The following is a 22078-nucleotide window of genomic DNA, read 5'->3' on the forward strand; positions in this document are numbered from 1 at the left end:
CTGCTTGTGTTGTATATGCTGTGTATAATAATGTGATTCAAGCTGGTGTACTATTACTGCCATTTTGGGACTCTATAAGTGCGTGGGTGGCAATGAAACATGTTCAGTAACTGGTTAATGCTGGTGTCAATCTTGTTGTGTTATATCTGGCGTTGAATGTATGTGAGTTGTAACGGGGAACAGTATGTGTACGTAGGCCTGTGTGGCCTCTTCAATAATCCTATGAGTGAATTTCCTATTTCCTTTTGGTTCGAGCTAGAGGTTTTGGGCTTACAGCTATGAATTCCAAATGTTAATTTGCAGTTGAATACCTCTAAACAGTAGGTTATGTGTGTTGTGTTGTGGTTGCTGAGGTTTGTTGTGAATTGTTGTGACAGGGTGGCTGTATTGGTTCATGACTAGGCATGAATCGCATGATGGCAAATAATGGTTCTATGTAGGCCTTTTCTTTCTTTCTTTTTTTCTTTCTCTCCACGCCTCCGCGTTGTGGCACCGCCTTATGTGCTAGAGCCTCCACAAGAACTATTAGTACGATTGGGTACCTCAGAGTGTTGTATTTTTGCCAAAAGAAGAAGGGGGACAAGGGTATAGGTAGGAGGAGTGTTTTTTTAGTAAGGTTGGACATTTTACTTTTGGAAAAAGTGTGTTGAAAGTATGGCTTTTGATGGCCTATTCATACTCCAGTTAAAACTCGGTGACAACCAAAACGGTGGTTAGTAATAACAAGAGAGATGTGTTTGGGTGAGCGCACTGAGCGGTGAGTCGCTTTAACTCGCTTAAAACCACTGTGTGACGTCGTCATGTAGCTTTCAGTGGTCACCTTATCAAGTATGGATTATGAATAGGCCTTCATTGTCAATGAAAAGTGAACATGTTTTACCTGATACAAGCTGACACAGAGGTGTTCTCTTCTCGAGCAAGCTGACCTCGTTGCTATGGCTACAGTTGATGAACCCCTCAGACATGTAGACAGAAAGGAGACCAGTAGAAGTAGAACTTTCTCCTCCCTCCGGAGAGCAGTGTTGGTTGTTGTCACATGTAAAAGTATTGTTGACCGTAGAGCAGTGCAGCCTAGAAAAGGAGAAGACTGTGACCAAGCAAGAAGCAACCACGTCATTGTCACACGTCACAACAAGCAGCGTGTGGTTAGTTAGTGTTCACAGCATCCTACATGTCATCTGAAAGGTTGGAACATTCTAACCTTTCTCATGTATTTTGCTGCCCATTTGTAAGAGTCCTGCATCAACACTTCTGCACACATTCTGCTGTCTTCCATTACAATGGTATATATCCTTTCCTTATTGGCTTCCAGCGCAGTCTAAACAACATGGCTCTGCAACACTTCAATCCACTAATCATACAACATTATAGGCTACTCTTTGCTTGCCCAGCTGGCCTTGTGTTGTTGTGTAATGATGGACAGTTGATAGAGGAATAGATAGAGTGCAAGAAGTGGTGTCTTTTAATGTGATTTAAATAATGTTTTAATGTGATCTCTGTCAAGTATGCTTTTTAACAGCATGAATGTGTGTGTGTGTGTGTGTGTGTGTGTGTGTGTGTGTGTGTGTGTGTGTGTGTGTGTGTGTGTGTGTGTGCGTGTGTGCGTGCGTGATCAGGCCATTTCCCTTCAGTGACCTGATGAAATGGAGCTACTACTGTGACTCTCTCTCTCTCTCTCTCTCTCTCTCTCTCTCTCTCTCTCTCTCTCAGTATTAGTTCAAAGTGAGTAGGAAGTAGTTTTCAGTCGTTCATCACAGGAGAGGATCATGCAGGGTCACATCTTTCTCTGTGTTCTCTGTGAGTACTATTCGTCATGGAAATAAATATGAGTATGAAACTAATATGAATATCAGTGTCTTTACAGAGTTAAAAAGTGAAATCATGTCAATTTAATCAATGTAGTTGTTTTATGTCGGATGTTTTCACCTTGCTGTACATTTACCATGTCAATAGGCATAATAATACTTTACTCTTGAAAATATAAAACATGTGATCATTCTATCGTCTTCTCAGGCCTTTGGGAAAAAAACATGATCATGATTATAATTAGGAGAAAGATTTTTTTCTAAAAAGTGTAGGCCTACAGAAAGTGTGTGTTTTTATGTGGCATTACGTATGCCTGGTTTGCTTGGTGGGTGTGGCCACATAAAAACACACACACTTTCTGTGATAGGTGCTTAAAGCAATTTTGTTCGAGCGTCATTAGCCATTCATATTAATACAACAACATGAATAATATTCTTTCATCAAATGTTTTTCAGTGCTGAGTAACCTCCTGCCACATGGACACAGTCATGGTTAATATTCATTTTTGATATCCATTCTCTTTATTATCCCAGTCTCAGTATGTATTTACTGTATGCCAGTTCACTGTTATGTATTGTATTGAGTCATGTTTTGAGCATCTACTCAACTTGTTACTGTACTTTGATTTACAGTTTGTATCATTTGGCTCCGTGTGTTTGTGTAGAGCAGGGTTGGTATATTGCAATCTATAAATATATATAAACTATTTTTGGTATCTGACTGCCACTAACTGATTCATTGATTGAGTGACATAAAAAACCTACCAATTCCATGTCCCCACCTTGCAGGGTCACAATGTAGAATAGTTGGACTATTTTGTAATGTTTTTAAAAATAGCAAACAAATGACTTAAAAAAAGAGAAAAAGGCAAAGAAGTTTAGTGATGCAAGATACAGTAGGGCCCCTATTGTGGTCTCATCTATTAATCATCATATTTTGTATGATAAAATCATAAAAATATGATTACATATTTGTATGCTACTTTGTTCAAGAACTGCCCATCTAATATGTTGCTACCGATAGCTAACGGTTGGACATCAGGGATTGTAGGCTTTCTTATGTCTTCTCGTATTGTGTTCTGTTTTAATAGAAGAAGCAGTGGGCAGGCCTGTTGTGGTCCTGCAGCCAAATAGGTCTCACATCTTCAAAGGAGAGAGGATCACTCTCAAGTGTGAGATACAGGGGAGTGGTGACGCAGACTGGACTTATGAATGGAATACACCTAACTCATCTCACTCCCAAGCTGAATTCAGCATCGACAGAGTCCAAACGCCTGATAGTGGTTACTACGGCTGTAGAGGCCATGCCAAGAATGACCCGCAGACTTCCACACAGTGGAGTGATGCTGTTGAACTGACTGTGGCAGGTAAGTCACAATATCTCATTTATATATTAATGTCTATATTTTTAATTGGATCTTCCATACAACTGGCATTTCATGACACATCAACATCTTCAACATATTGATTGATTGAATGAGTGTGTGTGTGTGTGTGTGTGTGTGTGTGTGTGTGTGTGTGTGTGTGTGTGTGTGTGCGTGCGTGCGTGCGTGCGTGCGTGCGTGCGTGCGCACGTCTGTGTAAACTGAATGCTATGTGGGGAGTAGCAGAGACATGCAGACATTCTAAATCAGTAATAAATGCATTCCTACAGTTTCAACATGCTAGACAAGTAAAATAGCAAAGAAGTTCAACAAGGGTTCTATAAAAGGAACTGGTTAGAACGAATAGTCATCTATTCAGTCAGCTATTTATGGAGGACTTGAAATGAACAAACTAATTAACTTACAGGTTACTGCTACAGAGTATCACAACTAGTCCTTATTAGCTTTTGAATGAACTTCTGCTACTTACCAAAGTCTGTGGAGCTCCCCTTGGTGGAATGTACCATGTCATTATGTTAAATAATAAACACTGTTTTTAATCGATAGAAATGTTCTTTCCAACAGCCAGACCCAAGCCTGTCCTGAGTGTGTCTCCTCCATGGTTGAGTCCTGGAGCCTCAGGAGTGACTCTGAGCTGTGAAGTTAAAGAATCATCTGCAGACTGGAGGTTCTACTGGTACAGAGCTGTACCTACACCACCACACAACTCCTACACGTATGAGCTCTTACCTGGTAGCCTCCATGGGACTGTAGAAGGTTCCTACATCATTCATGGCCCTACAGGCACAGGAGGATATGTGTGTAGAGCTGAGAGAGGAGACCCACTGTATTACACTGAGTACAGTGAACCTCACTTTGTGTGGTCTGGTGGTGAGTGGGACTCATATAATTCATGTTTGTTTTCTAAACAATTTACAGAATAGACCCAGTGACTGAGACTGACTGATTCACTCTATTATTCTGTATGCTCTATCAATCTAATACTTCCCCTGTTTGTAATATTTGATCCTGTGTTGTGTTTCAGATCGTCATTCTTCAGCTTCTCTCACAGTGAGTCTTAACAGAACTCAACACTTCTTCTCCAGGTCTGTTTCACTGAGCTGTGAGGGACAATATAGTACTGAATGGAAAGTTAATAGTTACCCTGGTGGACTGTCTTCACCTGAAAGATGGCCAATGACCAGATACACATGGGATGTCGGCAAGTTCAAACTCATCAGTGGAGTGTACTGGTGTGAGTCTGGATTGGGAGAGTACAGCAATGCTGTCAACATCACAGCACGCGGTGAGTCCAGCCAAGCCTACTTCCTTCACTACCATAACAGAATGCCATCTACTCGTCAGTAGCATTAGCAATTTAGCATACATTACTGAAGCCCACCACACACCGCGCGGCGGACACGGCCGCCTCCATTATTTTCAATGAACCTATCGCACACCGGCTCCGTCCGCCGCGCCGCGCCGCCCGGCGCGCCGATAGAACACAGTTCTATTTTCCAGGCGGCGCCGTGCGGCAACACGCCGCGCCGCAGACGGTCGCAGACGGTGTGCGATGGGCTTGATTTGACTGAGGAGGTGACTGGTGGAATGGTCAAAATCTTATCTCTTCTCTAACAGTGTACATCAGAAATGTAAAGGTAATCCTGTAATCTGTCGGGGGAAATTAAGTGCATGTGGTTTTGATTCATTAAACTGTAGGTTGAAACAACCTTTTAATTTGGATGTTTTGACAGTCTGCATCAAATTTAACAAGGTTGTGTCTCCATGCTAAATGTCAGATTTAAGAAGTTGTTTCAACTTTATTATTATCATCATTATCCTATCTGTAGGATACAGGACTACTATTATTTTTTTGATACATGGAGGAGGACACAAATACATTCAAAGTATGTATGTTTTTCTTGCACCGTGTCTTACAGCTGGTTCTGTCATCCTGGTCAGTCCTGTCCACCCTGTGACTGAGGGACATTCTGTCACTCTACAATGCAAAAACAAAAGAGTCTTGTCTGAGTCGTCTCTCTTCAATGTGGAATTCTATAGAAATGAAGTACTGGTCCAAAATAAACCCAGCGAGGAGATGATCATACCTGCTGTGTCTAAGTCTGATGAGGGATTCTACGAGTGTAGACATCCTTTCGGACAGTCAGCACAGAGCTGGATGGCAGTGACATGTGAGTATACTAGCATCAACCAAGGCTACCTTTGTTTTAAACAATATGCAAATATGCACACAATTTGACTAAATGCTCAAATGAGTTATTCTAATACTAATCTATTTATTGAATTTGATATTTTTACTGTCCAATGTTGTCAGTGTCTCAAACTATAGCCTCCAGTGTCACATTTCCAGTGTGGTTGTGGCCGATTGTAGGACTTGTTGCTGTAATTCTACTGACCATCCTGCTGATCCTGCTGTGTCGATGCAGAACATCATCTAAAGGTGAGAAATATTACATTAGATCCATCTAGATTTACAATAATTGAGCTACTCCGCATAAAACATGAATATTTAGTAAGTTCATGGTACAACTTGTTTGTTGTTAATTTACAGATCCATGCTGCTGTACCTGCAGGTAAGTACAGTATTTAATCTCTGTCCATTCATCAACAGAAGTTTAACAGCCGTATAGATTCACTTTTCTTTTCTTTTTTTCCCGGCTTCATTTCCGCTACATTTCATTTTTTTTATATATATTTTTTTATTTTTTTAACAGACATGCTCAGTCTCAGGGAACCAATCAGGGCTCTGCTTCAAACCAGAGGACCAATCAAAGTGGAGCTCCTGATGACGTCTACCTCCCACTGCAACACGGTCAGTGTTATTTTTATATGGTTGTTATATGGTCAGGCGGAAACCTTGTATCTCCATTTTTCAACTTTGTATTTTTGAAGTTAATGTTTGTTTTTAGTTCAATGTTTGTTTTGTAAACGCCATTGACAATGAAGGGAAAATATTGTCCCTCATTACGTCATATTGTCCCTCATTACGTCATATTGTCTCTTTATTGTTAATGGCATTTAATGTTTGCGTTTGCACCGTATGTTTTAAATCACCATTACATCACCTAAACATGATCGGAGTGATTTTTATAAATGAATGCCCTTCGTCTTCGTACAGCAGTAAAAGTATGTGAAAACAGCCGATTTACAAACTTCAACCCGTCTCATTCCAACACGTTGTGAGCTTGTAGATCTGCTACTCTGACTAAATAATACATTGGATCCTTTGGAACACTGATCCTCAATAGTCATTCTGCATAAATCTCCTCTAAATCTATACGTTTTCTTTATTTTATTTCCCCCCACGTGTGTTCAGCCCCTGACACTCACACCAGAATGACGTATAGGTCTGTAATAGCACTGGACATGTATTTATTTATGTATTTTACAGTTATTAACCCATTTAGACCTGAGGCCGATTCTACAAAATACAAATGACTCAAAAATCTGGACAGTTTTCTGAAAAACCCATGTTTCTAGGTCAGTGGTGCTCAAACATTTCCATGTCCAGGACCCCCGGACACACCCCCCGGATATCTGAAAATATCTTGTTCCAGGGACCCCCCCAGATGCAAAGATTTGAGTTAAAAACATTTGCACTGAAAGAATATATTCAAAGATTTGCGACCCATTTTCACGATTTTTCTAAAATATACGCTACAAGTATAACATAATGCTTAAAACACCAAAGGGGTTCCCGCCCTAAAAGGATTAAATAGTGTTTCTGACGACGTGTTGCTTTCCAAAATACCATAATCTTTCTTGGGCCGTAAGACTTTACCGCATTCATTTATCCATAATTATATAGACACACACTGTAATGACAATGGAGCTACAAGGGGTGGCGCTGAAACACAATACAAATATAATGTCACACAGTATGACTTTAATTAGCAGAATAATTAATTAATTAATGAAATAACAACCATATTTCTTTACCTTTTAGCCAACACAAGTGTCTATGGCGTAATCCAGCACTCGGACTATGAAAATGGTACAGTATATACTTTTTAAACATCAACTCCAATGATTTTAATCAGATTTTATTGAATTTGATTTGTTTTGGAATATTCATGTTTTAGTGTCTTCTCAGTAGGTTTAGGAGGCGTGGCCCAATTTTGGGGCAGTTTTGTCCAAAGGCAATTAGCAGAATGTAATTAACAGTTTGGTGAAATATGTCGATGTTTTCACCTGTGATGGTTGCCAGAGTCTTGTCATTCATTTTCAATGAGTTCAATTCCTATTCCATTTTAATGAATCACATTTAGTTTAGTATGACTAATTAAAGTCACACTCCAGTAAGCCCATTTATAGTCCGTACACCACCTCACTCACAGGCTCTCATGAATTCAGGAGAAACTGCCTAAAATATAGGCCTCTATGCTATTATCTGGTACAAATATTTACAGTACAACTTATTGTTGTTTTTGTATTATTATTATTTTTACAGATCCAGATTATATCGTGTAAGTACAATTTCAATCTCTGTCTATTCACCAGCATGGCAGCAGTAGATTATACATCTTGTTTTATACTTAATTTCTACTAAATATTGTATATTTCTTTAATTACAGACTCATCCCGTATCCGGCAACCAATCAGGACTCGGCAGCAGACCACGGGACCAATCAAACTGGAGCTGCCGATGACTTGCACCTCCCTCCAGGTAGTAGCATTAAACACAGGATAGGAGCAGCCAGACAGAGTATAAGAGTAGAGAGATTAGAATAACAAACATTTAGAAACATGTACAGTCTGAGTCTGATGACCTTATAGCCATGTGCAACTGACTTAAAATAATATGCTATACAATACGAACCAATCATGTTGGTTATGGACACTTCTGAAGAGGACAACTGTGTCTAATGAAGTAGAATTAACTTAAATTAAAATCAAAGTCCACCACTTGAGTTGTGTTTGTTGTTCTTAGTCATTATCGGCACAATAAAACACAACTGAAACAATGTTTAAAATATAAACTACATTTATGCGTCGACCTCTAGGAGACACCAGTGACTATAAAGAACCGAATGGTCCTGATGAAGACTATGAAAATGGTACAGTATATCATATTGTTTATACTGTCATATTGTTGTTCACAGTTATTAATTCACATTTTGAGGTCAAGTTGTTGAGTAATGCAGAGGTATATCTTTTTGATTTATGAAGCTGGAATGGGAGGTGAACTCAGTGAGTGACAAGACTGGCAACTATCGAGAGGTGAATACAGCAACATATTTATCTGTTAACTGTTAAAGTATTACAAACATTCTACAATCATCATCATCAGTTGGATGTCGGACTTGTTGGACGTGTGTGTGTGTGTGTGTGTGGACCGCTTCACTCCAGGAGGAAGCCACCAGGGGCGGGGGAGAGGAGAAAAGTAATTACAGATGATATAGGACCAAAGGGCGGAAATTGATTAAAGAAAATGGGTGACCAGGAAGTAAGCAGGGGCCCATTTTACACAAAGTGCAGATTTGACTGAGTAGGTGGTCACTCAGCATCCAGTGTCCAGACAACAGCCCACAGTGACCCCATGAGGTATGTGGAGAGGGCAGGGCACCAGGACAAGGACCAGAGCTAATTCAAAGGAAAAGGTGGGACAAATAGAAAGACATTTGAGGGGTTTATCTTGACACAGAAAATAAAACAAAACAAAACAATTCCAGCTGTCCCTCTTAGTCTTCCTTTTTTTCTCCCCCTCGATTTGTTCCATGCCCTTGAGCTCTCTAACCAAGGTCAATACGTACTCCTTCTGATGTACTATTACGAAGTCTGGAAAGTAAAATTAAAAGCACTTTGGGCAGTCAGTAAATCTGGGGGCGCAGGAGCATCCAAAACAAGTTCTAAATGGTGTCAAAATGTAGATATCTCTATACATCAATGCATGCCATAACCCTTCCGACGTTGGAAAAGATCAGTTCCGGGCATCTGGGGGTGCAGGAGTGTCCGACAAATAGCTATCAGAACTTCTGAATGATCTCAAAATGTAGTTATTTCACCTCCCTTTCCGGAAAATTGCTCGTGTATTGATTGCGCCTCACATCCCTTTCCAATAGTAATAATAATAATTAAAAGGTTTCCTGTTCCCGCACCCCTCCCTCCAATAAAACTGAGGGAACCCATTGCATATCATTAAAGGTAGAGTAAGTGATTTCACTTAATTCAAATATCACTTATTTTTTTGTTTTGTTGTGATAATCCTCCCTACTATAGAGTGTGCTGACCATATAATGAGTTCCTCCCTGTCCCCAGTTAACCCCTGGGGGTCAAAAAACCGTAGGTTTCGTTTTTGGTTCTCTATCCTGATTGGATGAAAGGCTGGGTCCCAAGGCAAAAACGAAACCTAAGGTTTTATGAGTGAAATCACTTACTCTACCTTTAACTCTCAGCATTACAATATTCATTACAAATGTTACACAGTTTTAAAGTAGCAATAAGCAGTAGAGTTTAAAGTTCTTCATGTTCAGATTTTATATGCATGTGGGAAGAATATGTAAAAATCCACTTGCCAACATATTGTATCCTTCAACAAAACAATTTGACTCTCTCTCTCTCTCTCTCTCTCTCTCTCTCTCTCTCTCTCTCTCTCTTTCTCTCTCTGTTCTCTTCTCACCTCAGTCTAGTAAATCTATGCATAACGTACGCTCTGAGTGAGAACCAGGGATGCAGCAATGCACAAGCATCAAAAGGGGAGATGGTGTGAGAAAGGAACAGGAGAGAAAATGGTGAGAGAGAAACGGGAAGAGGGTGAAGTAGTAAGGGGGAGAGAGAGAGAGAGAGAGAGAGAGAGAGAGAGCAAAACAAGGGCACAGAGGGAGTAGGAGAAAGAGAGATAAGGGGGGTAGGAGAAAACAGGTTGTCAGTGAGGCTGAGCAGCAAAATAGTGTTTTCCCCCCTTCCGGGTACAGCCTCCACAGATGTTGCATTCAGGTCTCCATGGCAGAGCACTCAAAAAAAGAAAAAAAGGGGGGGGTGAGGGGGTGCCTCCAGCCCGACACAATTCAGCTCCCATTGTGCGCTGAAGGAGAGGAGCTCGGCCCACTGTTTACTGCTGTTATAGAGCGTCGCAGTCCCTCCCCCTTTCAGAAAAACGAGTGGCCCAGGAAATGAAAACCCAATGCATTCTCCCATAGGCATTTATTATTTAATTTATTTAAAGACCTTTTAAGCGCCGTACGAAGCCAACTCTTGTCGTGACAAATCATGACAACACACACCATTTTGCGGGCCAAACAGAAAGTAGAAAAATAAACGGCAGGTTACAACACTTTTTTTGTTGTTTTTCTACATCCCCCAACTCTTCTTGGACAAGCATATTGAGACTAGTACAGTACAGTGATTTGAAACAGGGGTCAGAAGTAAACAGCAGTATGGGCAGTGTTAGTAGCATGAACAGGTTGAACAGGTTGTTTTGAGGTGTGAATACAGAGAAGTCCTGAAGCGGTCGGGAGAGGTCACAGATCTGAGAGAAAGGGGAAGGTTGTTCCAGTCAAATGGGGCTTTGTAACTGTCACGTTCCGTGACGTTTTCTGTTGTGCTTTTGTTTTGTAGTAATTTTGGTCCCTTGATTTCCTCTGTTGCTTTTGTTACCTGTGTTGTCTCACCACCTGTGATTATTAGTTTTCTCCACCTGTGTCTTGTTTGTCTCTCAGCCAATCCCTGTGTTGATTTTGTTAGTTGTTCACCTGTGTATATAGTCAGTCTTTGTGTATATATATGCCCCAGTGTGTTTCAGTCCTTTGTCAGATCCTCATTGTAAGTCATGAGTGTACGTCCTAGTTTTGCTTCTCGTGTTCCTAGTCTTGTTTATTACTTCCTCGTGTTTGGTCCTGGTCCGTTGTGAGTTTTTGTCAATAAACTCTGTTGCATTTGACATCCTCTGCCTCCGCCTGTCTGTCTGCACTTGGGTCCTACACCTTCTCTGCCCTGCACTGTGACAGAAGGATCTGACCATATTGGACCCAGCGGACATAGGTTTGTTTTTTGTTTTTTGGATTTTTTGGATTTTTGAGCATTCTGCTGAGGCTGTCCACCATGGCTGAGCTGCCTTTTTCTGCCAAGGACTTTGGTGTTGCTAAGGTCACCTTTAATGAAGATCCTCAGTTCGTCTCTCAACTGGCCAAATATTGGAGGCAGAATCGCGCATTTGCCCAATATATGGCTTTCTTCAGGTGGGAGAGTAGGGGTGCACCTTTTCCTCAGTTAACTTCTGAAGAGGTCGCTCCGGTCACCCCTGCTCTTCAGCCCACTTCCTCGCCCAGCCTGCCCAGCTCTCCACTGCCCAGGCTGCCCAGCTCTCCGCTGCCCAGCTCTCCGCTGCCCAGGCTGCCCAGCTCTCCGCTGCCCAGGCTGCCCAGCTCTCCGCTGCCTAGTCTGCCCAGCCTGCCCAGCTCTCCGCTGCCTAGTCTGCCCAGCCTGCCCAGCTCTCCGCTGCCTAGTCTGCCCAGCTCTCCGCTGCCTAGTCTGCCCAGCCTGCCCAGCTCTCCGCTGCCTAGTCTGCCCAGCTCTCCGCTGCCTAGTCTGCCCAGTCTGCCTGGCCCTCTGCTGCCTGGCCCTCTGCTGCCTGGCTCTCTGCTGCCTGGCCCTCTGCTGCCTGGCCCTCTGCTGCCTGGCCCTTTGCTGCCTGGCCCTCTGCTGCCTGGCTCTCTGCTGCCCGGCCCTCCACCTGCAGCCCCATCTGCAGCCCCAGCTCCGCTAGACAACGCCTCTGTTGCCTCGTCGCGGCCCCCAGGCCGACCTCCAGACACATCCTGTGCCTCGTCGCGGCCCCCTGGTCGCCCGCCAGACGACAACACCACAGCTTCGTCTCCGCCTCCCGGCCGTCCCCCTGAGGTCATCCCGGCCTCTGCCCCCGAGGTCGCCTGTTCTTCCCCCTCCCATCCTCCAGGTCGCCCACCTGACATTACCTGCTCAGCCCTAGTCTATTCCCCTGGTGCCTCTGCCTGGTGTCACCCCAGTACAACAACCTTTCTTGGTCCCATGACTGGAGGACGCACACACAGACACACACACACACACACACACACACACACACACACACACACACACACACACACACACACTGTGAGCAACATACATCCTGCTGTGGTCAGGATGTATGTGGGCATGCAGTTTGTTGAATGCAGTTTGTGCAGTTTGTGAGCATGCTTAATATTCACAGGCAACACTATAGCTGATCAGCTGCTAGGTTCAGCAGAAGTTATACGTAGAGCCTCAATATGGGATCCGTTGGCCTTTCTGTGTTTATCCTGGGTAAGCTTTTTATATTTGTCTTTTATATTTTCATATTTCACATTTGCTTTTTTCTATCACATGGATTCTTTGGAAGCTATGTGACATTGTTTTCTGGTTATAGCCATTATTCTGTTGCTGGCTTATTTCATCTAAACTTTTCAAAATAATGATAACAAAATGTAGTAGCCTTGACAGCTATGACAGGCACTGACAGTTTGCATTTACCATGGAAATATTTGTCTGTTTTATTTAGTTGGTCTAAGCACTGTATGCGGTAATAGGCTGTATAGGCTACTGTTCTTTATCGCGCAAGTGTCAGTGTCGAGGGCCCATGCCCCCCTCCCTCTCTCTCTCTCTCTCTCTCTCTAGCTCTCTCTCAAAAGACGACTTTTGCATTGACATATATCCGATATTTTAAATATCGGATATGTTTTACCTCTGCATAGGTGTGAGTGAGCACCCGCATTGGTCCCGAACTTAATTAAATAAATTATAATTATATTGCTTCAGCGGAGCACGCACCGTTGTAAGCTTGGAAATCTTTTAATTTCCTTTGGTATGTCCTTTGATGGATTGATGTCAGTTTGTACATATATAGTAGCTTACAGTGGTAATATACAATGGTGCAATAACGACATAACATAAAAGCCCTAACTGTCCTGCTCCTACATGTGTAGAATTATTAAATGAATAGAGTGCGGGCTATATTCATAGAAGTGACCACGGCTGTGATTTCTTTCCAGCAATAATTTTTATTGTAATTTGTGAAGCCAATAGTCTGCGGCTGCAAAGCCTTTTTTCTTTTTTTGACAGACAGATCTTAAACTGCTGTCTGCTGAGTCATGCTTGAAGCCTTTTATGGTGCGATATGGGGCGTGGATCTATGCAGATGAGGTTGTCGGGTGCTTTTCCGATCACTTTGCACCCGCTGCATTCAGTATGACATACACCTGCGATACGCCTGCGTACCTGTGGTACACACCACTCTCTGAATAACACGTCATCTCAACGTAGCTTGATCGTACGGATAAATACGATATCTGTTTCCGCCACGGTTACACTCTGGCGCATTTCGTTTTTGAAGAATCAGGACCATTGTGTGTCAATATTATGTGTATAAGTTAGAAGGGGGTTCGTCATGTTATACTGTACATTTCTTTCTAAGTTAATTACACTATACAAAAACTGGGTATGGCAGAGGTTTGGTCTTTCTGTACAAAATTTTGTTTTCAGTTGAGAATATTTACTGGTCCATTGGGAATTTAACCATAGCCGCAGCATTACAAGCTCCCATAATGCACATGAACGTTTACATACAGTAGACTGTGCAGACACTTTGCCACACCCTGTTCAGCATGCTGTAGTTTGATGAAATGGATGATTGGCTAATTGATAATGATGACAAGGGCCTTTAAACATATTATCTCTACTGTTTCGGTACGATTAGCAGGTGTAGGTTGCAAATGCAACTTAGATTGGAACATTTTCTTGGCTTTCATAACTTCCAGCCAGCATGTATACTCTGTCGAGGTGCCAACTTGCGCCTTGCACACAAGTAGGGCATACATGGCCTACTTGTGCGCAAGCAGAGCGTGCAAGTACTGCTACTAACTAATGTCTATTACAACTGCTGTTCTAAATCCTTTAGACCTGTTATTCACCTTATACCAACCTTGAAGCGTATCATAGTCAAGTCACCATCAACAGCCAATAAGGGACCACCATTTTTACCGACATACCGACATACATGTATACATACATACGTTACCTTTTACCCACCCAACATTGAAACATATCTTAATTACGTCACCATTACGTCACCATCAACAGCCAATTATAACCATGCATACCATACATAGCCTACATACCACTTTCGGTCCAGCCGACCACAGTACTTGCGCACCCTGCTTGCGCAAGTACTAATAACTAGAAATGCACTCTGTCGAGGTGTCGCGCCATGAGGTGCGCTCACCACTGGCATCACTGCTTATTGGCCACCTTGAAACGTACCTTAGTTACGTCACCAATAATGGTGGTCCCTTATTGGCTGTTGGTCATGTAACCAAATCTGTTTCAATCATTAATCCCATTGGGATTGAAGTAGATCCTATATACAGTTTGTTTTTAAACGATGCTTGTTTAAGAAAACGCCATAGAGAAATGTAATGTTTGTTTTAGTCCTCAAAAGTTAAACAAACATAATGTTGTAATTGATGTTGTATAAGATGATAAGAGCGCCCCTCACTTCACACGGGTGTGATTTCTTTATATATACAGTAGCCTATACTGTATAAACATGATGGGATGACTTTAAACACCAAATATATTTCAAGGTTTTTGGGCCTGTCTTTTCTTTCAGGTCTTATTACACATTTTGCCATTGCACAACAAACAGCCATGTCGCCGTTGCCCAACATGACCAACGAAACCTCCACCATGTTTGTCAGTGCCAATGTGACTGCAACAAACGTCATCACTGATCTATACGCCACCACTGGAAACGCCACCAATGGAAACGCCGCCAATGCCGATGGCACGGCATTGTACACTGAGCCACCCGACGCCAATGGAAACCATCTTTCAGGTTAGAACAATGTGAAGCCCTTTGGCCTGGACAGCTGCAGGCGTCGCCGTCTAGGCATCTAGGCTGGTAATGCCAATTTCCTGTCAAACTACTCTGTACTTATACGAGTGGAATAGAAGGGAGTGGCGACACGCTTTGATGGTGCCTATGGGCTATAGTTCCCATTGAGATAGAATGAGCACTTCCGCATTCCATTGTTACAAGTTGGGAGTCAACGCTATAGTGTCGCCACTCTCTTACTAGATTACTCTGGTTACTACCTACCATTCTACCACAGGTCGTTTCGAGGAAGCAATCTGATTGGTTGAAACAGCCTTCTAGCCGTGGGTTAAACCAGCACTGTTCACCACCTAATCAAAACAAAGAATTCAGCTGCTCTGTTCTCCCAGAGCGCTAGCAAACTCGGTGGCTAGGCTAGCTAGTTTCTTGGGAAGGTTGTGGTCGTAGTGACTACATCTGTCATTAAAAATATATATTCTTTCAGCGATTTTAATAGTTTTAAGGGTAACTGTGGTAGCACTAGAGGGAGTGGGTAGCATTCGAGGGTGTGGGTTAACGTGATTATTGCCACTTCAGTGATGCTTGCGGAACTCAACTTCGTCTCGTTCCTGACCGCATCCCTGTCGTGGCAATAATCACGTTAACCCACACCCTCTCGTGTAATATTGCTTAAGTAAGACACCCTGAGGATGCCCTGAGGGCGAGGTCCTGCGCACGCATCCGCCTGGGTGGCGGCAGACTGCTGGGCGAGAGCTGGCGCTTTGGCATGGGGGGTCAGATCAACATATGGAATGAATTCTGTACTGGCCATATGGAACGTGTCTTGAGTGTACAGCTGGGTTTGATGAGATCAGATCAACATATGGAATGTCAGAACAGGTCAGCTCCATGTATGGAGATCTAAGAGGGGGCAGTGTCTTGAGTGTACAGGGTTTGGTGCAATTTGAGATCTAATGGTCAGCCCACTGAAGAGAAAAATGGATGAGGACATCTCCTCCCACTGCAGTCTTATTTGAGTGAGTTCCCAAAAAAAACTATTTAGATTTGTGAAAGGTGAAAAATCAGCTTCCTCACACCCGACATACCCACTGAGGAGAGAAATTAATGAGGACAGACAGAAGGACAGTTTTAATAATGTTAGATAGACTAGTAGTGTAGAAGGGTTACAGTAGGAGAGTAGCATAACAGACTGGACCAAATTGTATTTAGTCTCTAGACATTTAAGTCTATTAACACTAATTAGTGTCTATTTCCAAACCGGACTAGTGGAAACGTGATGTACTGTTAATTAATGAAAGGGGTGTACTCATGGACACACAGATTATACTGTACACACTAAACAGCTCATACTATACAGGTGAAATTGATACCAAACTGAACAGAGCAACAGACAATATAGCAAATGGTGCAAAGATAAGCTGTGAATTCTGTTACCTGTTACCTTGAATGATGTCCTTATAATTATATCTAAACTGTTCAATGATGCCCTTCATGTTGAAAGATGCCCTTTATATCTGCCACTATATATCTCTCACTGTCCCAGAACCCACCACAACATCTGAGATTCCTACAGCCAAGACTATGCCTACCACTCCTGACACTGTGAAACCTTCCACTGTGACACCTTCCACTGTGACACCTGCCACTGTGAAACCTACCACTGTGACACCAAAGTCAAAGACACTCGACCCAGGTGAGTTTACAACAAAACAGAATAATATTTTCTCTCTGTCATGACTAATTATCTACTACTATTTATAACGATTAACATTTTCAAATCCAGACAACAGTGCACACACTGAGACTAAATTGTACTCTTTTTTGCCCTTACACTCACCCACTGAAGCCGTTTACGCGACACTCATTGTGGTCTTCGTCGTTCTACTTGGGATCATGGGAGCAGACGAGACGATTAAACATTAGAGTTTGGTTCTTTGCAGACATGACGGGCATGATTCCCGAGGATGACGACGAGGATGATCAGGAGACATACGACGACGTGGGCCCTCAGCCTGTCGCCGTTTACGCGACACTCATTGTGGTCTTCGTCGTTCTACTTGGGATCATGGGAGCAGCCTACTGTTTCCGATCTAGAGTGAGTATTCTGTATGTCTCAAATGACAACCCGCTATGCTATGTGAAACGTGCGTGCGTGCGTACGTGCATGCGTGTGTACTACTGTGCATGCATTCATGCGCAATATAGGCTACAGTATACATACAGCATGCTTACAGTATCTGTGCGTGTTAAGAACCACCTGACCCTGGTACTTCTACAGATCTGTAGAAGTAGCAGTCCAGTTAACCCATTTTGAACTGAGATCAGATTTTTCAAAAATAGCAGACCTGCAAGCTCATAGCGCGCCACTCGAGCTTGTAGATCTGCTATTTTTCAACAGCATTACATGATGCTAACACCAAAATGGGTTCCCGTTCAGAATGGGTTAATATCAACCCATTGAGACCTGAGACTATATAGATTCTACAAATGCCTTCTAAACCGTGACGGTTTTCTGAAAAACGTCCGTTTCTATGTGTCAGTGGTTTCATGTCAAGGACCCCGAAAATGATATGTAATTATCATTACATGTAAATGTAAATGATATGTAATTATCATTACATAACATGTAAATGTAAATGATATGTAATTATCATTACATAACATGTAAATGTAAATGACATGTAATTATCATTACATAACATGTAAATGTAAATGATATGTAATTATCATTACATAACATGTAAATGTAAATTATATGTAATTGCCCGCAGAGCCCCATCTGAAAATATGTTGTTCCAGAAGTAAAAACATTTGCTGTGAAAGAATATATATATATATTCATCGATGTGCACACGTGTTCACACTTTTTCTAAAGTAGCAGATCTACAAGCTCATAGCGCGGCACTATGAGCTTGTAGATCGGCTATTTTTCAACAGCTGAAGTTTAAAATAATGGTTAAAGTGGTTAAAAGCTTTATGTGACACAGATGCATGGTTCCACATGTACCTCGAGGTACATGGTTGACCAGCATTCCAGACAGGAGGGTGACCCTGAGATTCCCCTGAACGATATGGATGAGAGATCTCCTGACACAGCATCACAGAACGGTATGTCAATGTCTCAATGACTCTGTTGGAGGGGATGCTACTGAAGCAGCACATTCTTGTTTGATTGTGATGTCCTGGTTGTGCGGGTTCCGGTGTCACTCCTTGAAGTGCTGGTCGTGATGCTCTAAGTTTTTCCACAGTGCATGTATTTGGACATCCTTGTGACAATATCTTGAATCTAGAATCTTGAATCTACTGTATGTTCCCTCATTTCCTGGTCTAGTTTTCTAGGTTCTGTGCTTCCGTACGAATGCTAATCCAAATGTGGACGACAACACTCTAACCCATTCTGAACGGGAACCCATTTTGGTGTTAGCATCATGTCGTGCTTTAGCTATTGAAAAATAGCAGATCTACAAGCTCATAGCGCACCACCGAGTGGCGCGCTACGAGCTTGTAGGTCTGCTATTTTTGAAAAATCAAAGAACGACTGACATTTTTAGAATCTGATCTCAGGTCAGAATGGGTTCATCAGACCAGTGTGTCCAGTGGAAACCTCGTATGAATCTGATCTCAGGTCAGAATGGGCTAAATGGGGCTTCTTCAAATTTGCGGCTTCTCGACAGACTCAAAAGTGGGTCGTCATGGCCATGATGAGACCCATCGCAGAAGGTCACTTCACTGACGAGTCACGGAGAGAGGGGTCATATTCTGAGTCCCGGCCACAAACCGGTGGTTGTACTGTTGAAAAATAACCATAAAAACAGCATGGAGAAAAAAAAAATTGTGATAATATCAGTGTATCGTGATACTGCTTGAAAAAAAAACAATCGTGACATTACATTTTTCCATATCGCGCAAGCTTGCGATGTAAGGAGTTGTGAACTTGTGGATCGGCTACCTTCGATACTGTGGTACAACAAAGTAGGGGATTCATTTCTGGAAGAAAAAAAAACAGAAATATGGAGATAGAAGGTTTCTGCCCGACCGAGACGATTAAACATTAGAGTTTGGTTCTTTGCAGACATGACGGGCATGATTCCCGAGGATGACGACGAGGATGATCAGGAGACGTACGACGACGTGGGCATCTATGAAGAACTGCCAGGTGATCTCTTTCAGGATCAACCGCTTAATTACACAGTGTGCCGTGTGTGTCTGTTTGGAGGGGGGAAAAAAGCGCACAACGTTTGCTAATCATTTAATTCCTTGACCCAGTAACCCCTGAATAATTATGGTGTACCGTCTGGGGGGGGAAAAAGCTAGGCTACAGCACTGGGTCCCGGGACCCTGCCTTGAGTAGTGCTGTAAATTATTGATTTATGTGTGGATATTGTCCGTCTGTCTTTCCAGATATGAAGCCCGTTCGTCCTCTTCTTCCTCCTCCTGCGCCAGGTACTCCCTTTTATTTTTTTTTGGATATTGTTATTTATTTATAGAGCACAGTAGTTAGACGGGAAAGGGGAAAGAGATGGGGTGGACACAGCAAAGTTCGTTGGGATCGGGACTCGAACCCGCGACACACTGTCGTGCTGGATTACCAGCCACGGTGCCCAAAACTGCTTTCAAAGTCCAGAAAGAAATGACAATGGCTGGTTATATCAGAGTGGTGATTGAGGCTCAAACCATTAGAAATAACTTTGATGGACATGGACAATATGATAATAAATATTAAAATCAGTTTTAAAATGCATGTTATTTGCGCTTTAACTCTGGGAGTGTACAAATGGAACCAAATGGGCCCTGAGGTCTATTCTGGGTTTCCGTCAGGTGGTATTTACCAATAAAATGTTTAATTGGCCGTTAATTATAAATAATCACCGGCCACCATGGCTGATTGGGAAAAGGCTGTTCTCTATCGTGTTCGAGACTGGCTCTCCACTACATATTGTTCAATATGTACGGGAACTGACCCCACAGGGCAGTGTTCATGGATATCTCTTTAAGACACATCCTCTATGGTGGCCCTGCCCAGATGCCAATCAGCGGGCTATTTAAGCCCCATCTGTGCAGTGCCACTTCGATTTTTTGATTTCCACGAGAGCAGACGTTTCGTGTATCTCAGCAGTTTTGACACTATTAAACATTATATATAAATATATATATTTAGAACATGAAGCTGCGTGGCACACAGTCCACTTACCTAGGTAAGAAGAGAGCTGGTCGTCTCGACGACTCCTCTCGGGGCGCCGCGTAGCTCCACAAAAAAAAAACAACAACAGCAACAAGCTGCAGGCCTAATCCGCTAGACAGTGGAGGAAGCCTCAGCTTGTCCGTACGTCCGCTCCCTGGTGAAACCCGACCACGTTGGGGGAAACCTTGAGACGGCGTTCGGTCCGTGCGTCCGTTCCCTAGTGAAACCCGACCACGTTGGGGGAAACTAGGAGACGGCGTTCGGTGTGGCCAAAGCCAAGTGCGAAGCCGACCACGTTGGCGGAGCCCTGGTTCCCTGGCTGCAGAAGCGGTGAGACCTCCGGGTCTATCATCGCGGCTGTACACCGCGGCGGCGATTGGCGGGGTAGAACCCAGAGGAGCTGACCCAGTCGGCGTACTCTGAGGCCATATCTACGTTCGCTGATCGTTGCCGCCGCGGTCCGGGCCAGACCACACGGCAGAGAGTGTAAACAAACAATTCCAGCGTGTTCCAACTTCCTCATTGACAGGTTGACATGAGCGTCATAGTGTATGGAGGTATGCCCGTCAGGGACGGCTGCCCTGCACTGTGCCTTATGGGTCACAAGAGGGCGGTGTGGCTCAAAGATCAGGAGACAAAAACTCCCGATGACCCACCGTGTTAGGCGCTGCAATTAAATCGCTTACTCTGTCACAATTGGTTCTGGTTAATATATACTTATATGCTTATAAGTATGATAAAGGCTACAACAACACACTATATGCATGTGGACTTGTAGGCCGACTGGAATGATATATACAAAGGTTTGGAAGCCTCCAGTGTGCTTAATGTCAGATTGTTTTGGGCTAGAGCGCCTCAGAGCGGCTGAGCAGTTTATGTACAACCTCTTCCAGAGGTCCATAACTCTGCTGGTGACACAAAACAAATTGTGGACATTGATTCGGTATGGACTCTGTCCTAACAAAGAGAGAGCACACAGAGAATCCGTGTTATGGGGATGTCTTAGGGTACCATGTTGCCTTGATTCGTTTATGCAGCATTGTGAGATTCTGCAAAGGGTAGATTATGACCCCTCACGTTCAAGCAATTACTATGGGCCCACTCCCTGTTGAGCACAGTCCGAACAGTTAAAATATGGGGTACAATACAAGATGTATTATATGTATATATAGGTACACATATAATAAATAATATATAGGTATACATATGAATATATCTATATAGAGACCAGTCGTTTCCACTGACAGACTAAAATGTCCCATAAAAATGTAATTTTTATGTGAACGTGGATGCTATTTGTATACAGCTGTGACTCTGTCTCCAAGACTTTTATTTCTCAAGGGAGACAAATAAAGACTACCTTGAACCTTATCCCAGGTTGGCAGAGCTGGGTGAGCTAAGCTCAGGCTATGGCTCCACCTCTTTCCTGCCCTGCCTGGTATGGACAGGTCGGTAAAGAAGGACTTAGTGAAAGTTTTCTGTGAGACTACTTACGAGTGTCAGCAGCCTATTAATGCACTACAGTGTGCAGTTTAGGGAGCGAGCGTTGACTCGCCCTCTCGGGTTAGCTGTGGTCTCGTTTGTAGGTGAGACTAACACGATTCCTTGGGGTCAGACGGCCATTGGAGCACACTATACAGGGTATGGTTAATTGTTTATTGAATGGATCCCCATTAGCTGATGCCGAAGCGACAGCTAATCTTCCTGGGGTCCATATGAAATAGACATACAAAAAGTACATGAATACATGTATGGTGAGTGTTGCGCCAGCTTACACGCCTGTGATGTAGTTCGGTATTGTGGATCTGGGTTCAGTGACACAAACAGAACGTGCGCGGTCAGTCGAATGTTTCCCTTTATGTTGGGCAGTCATCATAGCGCA

The 22078-nt window shown here is 43.0% G+C and overlaps 2 long non-coding RNA genes across 2 annotated transcripts; both read left to right on the forward strand.

Annotated features, from left to right (window-relative positions):
• Positions 1 to 1751: 1751 nt before the first annotated feature.
• Positions 1752 to 3068, forward strand: LOC308318241. Its single transcript, XR_013964339.1, has 3 exons — positions 1752 to 1797; positions 2262 to 2297; positions 2897 to 3068. It is a non-coding gene; the product is annotated as an uncharacterized lncRNA (long non-coding RNA).
• A 9257-nt stretch (positions 3069 to 12325) lies between these two features.
• LOC308318075 lies at positions 12326 to 16669 on the forward strand. Its single transcript, XR_013964323.1, has 3 exons — positions 12326 to 12448; positions 14790 to 15014; positions 16558 to 16669. It is a non-coding gene; the product is annotated as an uncharacterized lncRNA (long non-coding RNA).
• The last annotated feature ends 5409 nt before the right edge of the window (positions 16670 to 22078 follow it).

Source organism: Protomyctophum bolini, assembly GCF_963924005.1.
Source record: "Protomyctophum bolini genome assembly, chromosome: 7".
NCBI classification, from domain to species: Eukaryota; Metazoa; Chordata; class Actinopteri; order Myctophiformes; family Myctophidae; genus Protomyctophum; species Protomyctophum bolini.